Source organism: Magnolia sinica, chromosome 2 (assembly GCF_029962835.1).
Source record: "Magnolia sinica isolate HGM2019 chromosome 2, MsV1, whole genome shotgun sequence".
Lineage (NCBI taxonomy): Eukaryota > Viridiplantae > Streptophyta > Magnoliopsida > Magnoliales > Magnoliaceae > Magnolia > Magnolia sinica.
In genome coordinates, this window is record NC_080574.1 from 99307159 (window position 1) to 99314343 (window position 7185).

Consider the following 7185-nt stretch of genomic DNA (forward strand, 5'->3'; position numbering starts at 1 on the left):
TAGAGTCCGTTCCTTGCCTTGGTGCTTCTGGAGCGTCAAATCCATGCATTTACCACCCTTTTTCAGTCCAGGCTCTTAAACACACCCTGCATTACAAACACGATTAAATCAGCCATTAAACGGTATTATGTTTGTAGATCTAGGTAACAACTGGGTCTGATATGCAATATTTGACCCTCAACACAACCCCCAACCAGCATTTTGCTAGTCCCGAGCAAAATATGCGAAAAATAAGTTGAGAATTACATGACAATTTTTAGAGACTCAAGTGATTTTTTTTTTTTTTTTTTTTTTTGAAAAACAATCCAGATCATATAATTTTAAGATTCATGAATGTTGGGTATTTCTTTCTCCTAGACTCATGCGCACAGTAAAGTTCATAGTCAAGATCAAGGTTTTAATCCATCAATTAGAAAAATTCCAAACATTGAGTTCCATGGGTGTATAGTGTAATCTTGGCTTATCGATCATTAAGAGATCAAATTGTCGATTTCATGACATCATTGGTAATAAAAAATAAAAAATAATAATAAAAAAATAAAAAATCATAACTACCATCACCTAAACCAGAACTTTGCCTCACAGATCATTCTTTCATCTTTCTAGTTTTTTTTTTTTTTTTTTTTTTTGAATTTTAAGATGGGAATCAAATTTTCACTTATAAGGAGCAAACCTATGGTGAAACTAGTCGCCCATCTCTTTCCAACTGTTAATCATGGAAAATCAAATCCTCACCTATAGGGAGCAAACCCATGGTGTAATTCTTTTTTATACCCTGATGGCCAAATCTTTTAGGCTGGTTTTTGTCATGCTCAGTGATTACCAAATTAACCCTTCAGTTTCAAACTGAAATCTTAATGTGTAAGCGAGATGTGATATGTGAAATCATGACTCAATCAATGTTTACAACTTCTAATCATGGATTAATAATTCAAACTTAACTGAGAAATCTAACGAGCAACTGAATCCAAGAGTAGTAAATCACCAACATTCACCTATCTTGTAATTCTAAATCCAAGATGGCCATCAAAATCACTTCGAATTCACAAGAATGTTCAGAAAAATTTTAAAAATTTTCACAATTTTTGCTCAAGATAAAGAAACACTGATTAGGTAACCTAATCTCCCACCCCCAACCTAAAAGCTACATTGTCCTCAATGTAAAAGAAATAAACATGCGATGCACATGGGACAACAGAAATATAAGAGGAGTGATGGAAAGATAGTACCTGGACGAAAGAATCAAGAGGCTTTCCAAAGATATCTATGTAAGAGCGGGTCAGCACAAGAGAGAAACCAACAAAAGTAAGCTAAAATAAAATCCTACCTATACCACTTTCGTAGGTGCTCTCGATTGCATTTAGCGTATGCAACAAGCCTTTAAACCCCTAGGTTACCCCTAGTGGACGAGTTGTAGTCTCGTGAGGGTTTGCAGTAATGTTACCCACAAACATTGAACTGACTAATGATAAAAATGACATGAAATGAAGAACTGGGTTGCCTCCCAGGAGCGCTAAGTTTACCATCTTCAGCTAGACAAATAAAGCAACTACCCTAGTCCTAAGAAAACAGGAAACCTACCTATACCTCCATCAGACTAGGAGATCAATCCTGGTAAACAGGATCAGTCAGAGGCATGGACATGTCCTCTGAATCAAATTTCTCGACAAATGGTTTCAATCAATGTCCATTGACTTTAAACTCCTTGCCATTGTCGGGATCTCTTATCTCAATGGCCCCATATGAAAAAACAGTGACAACAATGTAAGGGCCGGTCCAACGAGATCGAAGCTTACCCGGAAAGAGATGTAATCGAGAATTGTACAAAAGGACCTTCTGACCAGGCGTGAATGATTTTTACAAAATTTGTTGGTCATGAAATGCTTTCATCTTGTCCTTGTAAATTCTCGAATTATCGTACGCATCATTCCGGATTTCTTCAAGTTCATTCAATTGAAGTTTGCGTAGCGAGCCAGCGTTGTCCAGATTGAAATTAAGATTTTTGATCGCCCAGTACGCTTTATGTTCCAGCTCCACAGGCAAGTGACAAGCTTTCCCATAGACAAGTCTAAAGGGAGACATTCCAATAGGGGTTTTAAAGGCAGTACGGTATGCCCATAAGGCATCGGTCAATCGGATTGACCAATCCTTACGATCAGGGTTAACCGTTTTCTCCAAAATGTGTTTAATCTCCCTATTGGAAATCTCAGCTTGTCCACTTGTCTGTGGATGGTATGGGGTGCTCACCTTATGAGAAATATCGTATTTCTTCATTAAGCTCTCGAATGGTCTATTACAAAAGTGTGAACCCCCATCACTAATGATGGCTCGAGGCGTTCCGAATCGAGAAAGGATGTTTTCTTTTAGGAATTTAATGACCGTGCGATGGTCATTCTTTCGACATGGAATCGCTTCGACCCATTTAGTGACATAATCCACGGCGAGCAAAATATACAGATTTCCAAATGATTGGGGGAATGGTCCCATGAAATCGATGCCCCAGCAATCAAATGCTTCAATGATAAGAATGGGATTCAAAGGCATCATATTTCGACGGGACAATGCTCCCAATTTCTGACAACGCTCACAAGCTTTGCAAAACTCATGAGTGTCCATAAACATAGTGGGCCAGTAAAAGCCACACTGCAGAATCTTGGCCGTGGTCTTTTTAGTAGAAAAGTGACCACCACAAGCCTCTGAGTGACAGAAGGAGATGACGCTCTGATGCTCATCGTCTGGTACACATCTCCTTAGAATTTGATCTGGGCAATATTTAAATAATAAGGATCATCCCAGAAAAAGTTGCACACCTCGGTGAAAAATTTCTTCTTATCTTGCGCAGTCCACTGTGTTAGTATAGAACCTGTGATAAGATAATTAGCAATATCAGCGAACCAAGGTGAATGGGAAACTCGGAACAGTTGTTCATCAGGGAACATGTCGTTGATATGAGTCGCCTCAAGGGAATCAGAGGTATTAAGGCGAGAAAGGTGATCGGCCACTACGTTCTCTACTCCCTTTTTATCTTTAATTTCCAAATCAAATTCTTGGAGTAGAAGGATCCATCGTATCAAACGGGGCTTAGAATCATTCTTAGAAAGAAGATACTTAAGTGCCGCATGATCTGTGTAGATAATGATTTTGGATCCGATCAAGTAGGACCTAAATTTGTCCAAGGCGAACACTACAGCTAAGAGTTCCTTTTCCGTAGTCGAGTAGTTTACCTGGGCAGAATTTAAAGTTCTACTTGCGTAATGAATGACGTGGGGCCGCCTATCTTTTCTCTGGCCTAGGACCGCTCCAAGAGCATAATCAGAAGTGTCGCACATAAGCTCAAAAGGAAGGCTCCAGTCGGGTGGCTGCATGATAGGTGCAGTGGTTAACGTGCCCTTAAGCTTAGTGAAAGCTTCCTGGCACTACTCAGTCCACTCGTACGGAGCATCCTTTTGAAGAAGATTACATAAAGGACGATAGAGAAGACTAAAGTCCTTTATGAATCGCCTGTAAAATCCTGCGTGTCCTAAGAAGGATCGCACGTCTCTGATGTTCTTGGGTGGAGGTAGGTTAGAGATAAGATCGATTTTTGCCTTATCTACCTCGATTCCTTTGGACGAGATGATATGCCCAAGGACAATTCCCTTTTGAACCATGAAATGGCACTTCTCCCAATTAAGTACCAAGTTCTTTTCTTCACATCTTTTCAGTACACATTTAAGACTTTCCAAGCACTTGCTGAAAGATGGACCATAAACAGAGAAGTCGTCCATGAAGACCTCTAGATATTGCCCTACCATATCAGAAAAGATACTAAGCATACATCGCTGAAAGGTGGCAGGGGCATTACATAGTCCGAATGGCATCCTTCGATAGGCAAAGGTGCCGTAGGGACATGTAAATGTGGTCTTTTCCTGGTCTTCAGGGGCTATCTCTATCTGGTTGTAGCCCGAATACCCGTCAAGGAAACTGTAATAGGAATGACCAGCTAACCTTTCAAGGATCTGATCAATGAATGGTAAAGGGAAGTGGTCTTTCCTCGTGACGGTATTCAACTTCCTGTAGTCAATGCACATTCTCCAACTAGTAGTGACTCTAGTTGGCACGAGTTCATTATTAGCATTGGCTACGATGGTGATTCCGGACTTCTTAGGGACCACTTGAGTTGGACTCACCCATTGACTATCAGATATAGGGTATATAATACCCACGTCTAATAGTTTAAGAACCTCGGCCTTAACCACTTCCTTCATGTTTGGATTTAGTCTACGTTGTGGTTGCCGAGCGGTTTTTGCATTATCCTCAAGGTATATGCGGTGAGTACAAATCGAGGGATCGATTCCCTTGAGGTCCGCTATCGTCCATCCCGGGCTCCTTTATACTCAATGAGAGTAGATATGAGCATACTCTCTTGTTCTTTCTCCAGGTGGGCAAAGATCACCACCAGGTATGTCTCATCTTGACCTAAATATGCATATTTCAAATCAGAGGGCAAAGGTTTTAGGTCAAGCTTCGGCGGCTTGAGGTTAGACGGTAGAGGCACTACATCGGTTTGTGGCAATTCTTCAAATTGTGGCCTCCACCGGTTAACTTCAAGTACCGGTGCAGTATTAAGCAAGGCACACGTCTCCCTAATCATGTCATCATCAAAATCATGGGAGTGGGCCAGGCACGTCTCCAGATGGTCGGAGGATAAGGTCAGCGGTGTCATATCTTCCATGAAAGAGTCAATCATGTTAATGTCGTGGAAATCGTCATCATCCTCTGAGTTGTGCCGTTATTGAAAAAAATGTTTGACTCCAATGTCAAATTTCTAAAAGACAGTCATGATACCATTCCTACAATTGATAATTGCATTTGATGTGGCAAGGAATGGGCGACCAAGAATGACGGGAATCTGAGTGCTCATGTTATTGATGGGTTCGGTGTCCAGGATGATAAAATCTACAGGGTAGTAAAATCTATCGACCTGGACTAACACATCCTCAATTATCCCTCTTGGTACACGAACAGAGCGATCAGCAAGTTGCAGTGTGGTTAGGGTGGGTTTTAATTCACCCAAACCTAACTGTTTGTATACCGAGTAGGGAATCAGATTGACGCTCGGTCCTAAGTCAAGAAGTGCGTGATTAATTCGATGGTTCCAGATTACACATGATATGATTGGGCTACCGGGATCCTTGAATTTCTGCGGCACGTCTTGCTTCAGGATGGCACTCACTTTCTCAGTCAAGAAGATTTTCTTTTGAATAATTTTCCGTCGTTTGGTCGTGCATAAGTCTTTTAAGAATTTGGCATATGAAGGTATCTGTTTAACGACATCAAGTAGAGGAATATTGATTTCACATGTTTCAACACCTCCAGGATATCCTAAGAGTTAGAGAGAGGTTTTGGTGAAACCAACCGTTGGGGGAATGGAGCAACTGGCTTCTCTAGAAGTTCTGGTTCTACTTTTTGTGGGGCATCACTGGATCCATCATTGTTGTCCTCTTCTGGTTCTTGAGGCTTTTTGGGCCTAACCGGAAGAGTTTTATCAATGATCTTCCCACTCCTAAGAGTGGTGATGGATTTAGCATGCCCCATCTGATTTGAAGAGCTGGGATCATTATTCTCGTACTGCGGTTTAGGATTGGGGAGAGGTTGTGCAGGAAGCATCCCCTTTTCTATAACCGTCATACAAGAATCTATCTTTTGCATAAAATCTGTAATTCCCCGCATTGCCTGAGCCAGCTCTTGTATGGGATTTTGAACCGGTTCCTCTTGAGGTTTCACTTGATTTGGATTTTGATTGAAGAAACCTGGAGGAGTCGCCGTTTGTCCATTCCTCCAACTAAAGTTTGGATGATTTTTCCAGCCATGATTGTATGTGTTGGAGTTAGGTCCAGTAAAAGGTCTTTGATAATTATTTACGGCATTGGCTTGTTCATTCAACACTCCTCGAAAGGCGGGTATTGTAGGACAGTTTTTAGTTGTGTGAATGTTGCAATCACAGATGCCGCAAACAATTTCATTGACCTTATCCTTCTTTCCTTCCATGGCCTCAACTTTCCTTATGAGCGTAGTCACTTTACACTTGAGATCATCCTCTTCTTTCAAGAGATATAATCCACCTTTCTCCTTTAATTGAGTAGGCCTAGACGTGGTGTTCGCCATTGGGTAATAGTCCCATGATTGTGTTTTTTCAGCGAGACTATCGAGGTAATCCCATACCTCGTCAACATCTTTGTTGATGAACTCTCCATTACACATTGTCTCGACCATTTGGCGCATGGAAGATGTCAGTCCATCGTAGAAAAAATTTGTAATGCGCCACATTTCAAATCCGTGTTGTGGGCATGAACTGACCAAATCTTTGAACCTTTCCCAACATTGGAAGAATGTTTCATCTTCCTTTTAGGCAAAGTTTATGATTGCTTTTCTGAGGGTAATCGTTTTATGATGTGGGAAGAATTTTTTTATGAATTCCCTCTGCATGTCGTTCCATGTGCCAATGGATCTAGGACGCAGTGAATGTAACCACGTCTTAGCTTTCTCTTTTAAGGAAAAAGGAAAGAGTTTCAGCCTAATTGTATCCTCAGATACATTAGGAAAACATAATGTAGCTATAATCTCATCGAACTCTTTCAAATGTAAATATGGACTTTCTGATTCAAGTCCATGGAATTTGGAAAGGAGTTGGATAACTCCTGGCTTGATGTCCATTTGTCTTGTGTTTTCAGGAAAAATCATGCATGAGGGCGTACTCACTCCCGCTGGTTGTAGATAATCTCGTAAAGTACGAGGCGGGGGTGCCTGTTGCACCTCATTTTCATCTTGGGTATCCTCCACCCTGGGTGGAAGTAGAGGAGGTTGGTCTTCAGCCATAAGCTCAGTTAACTCAGGGGATTTCGAGCGGTGTCTAATCCTGCGATGGATAGTCAACCCCTCAACCAATCCTCCTTCAGTCAAGAGACGTCGAGTGTTGTCACGGGCCCACTTGGGCATGAAACACTCGCAACCCTCAATCAAATTCAAAGTCTAATCCTAAGAAAGGAAAAGAAAATCTAAAAAGAAAGAGAGAGAGAGTTGGAAAGAAATTACCAAATTGATGCCCCTAAGTTAAGGACCTGCAAAAATAAAAACAAAATAAGTTAGATTCTAAAAGAAGAGGAACAATCCTTTAAAATAATGGCAGAAGTAAACTAATTTCTA

General features: G+C 41.0%; 1 non-coding gene across 1 annotated transcript; it reads left to right on the forward strand.

Moving 5' to 3' along the window:
* Positions 1 to 6313: 6313 nt before the first annotated feature.
* LOC131238164 (small nucleolar RNA R71) lies at positions 6314 to 6420 on the forward strand. The gene has a single exon (XR_009167574.1). It is a non-coding gene; the product is annotated as a small nucleolar RNA R71 (small nucleolar RNA).
* The last annotated feature ends 765 nt before the right edge of the window (positions 6421 to 7185 follow it).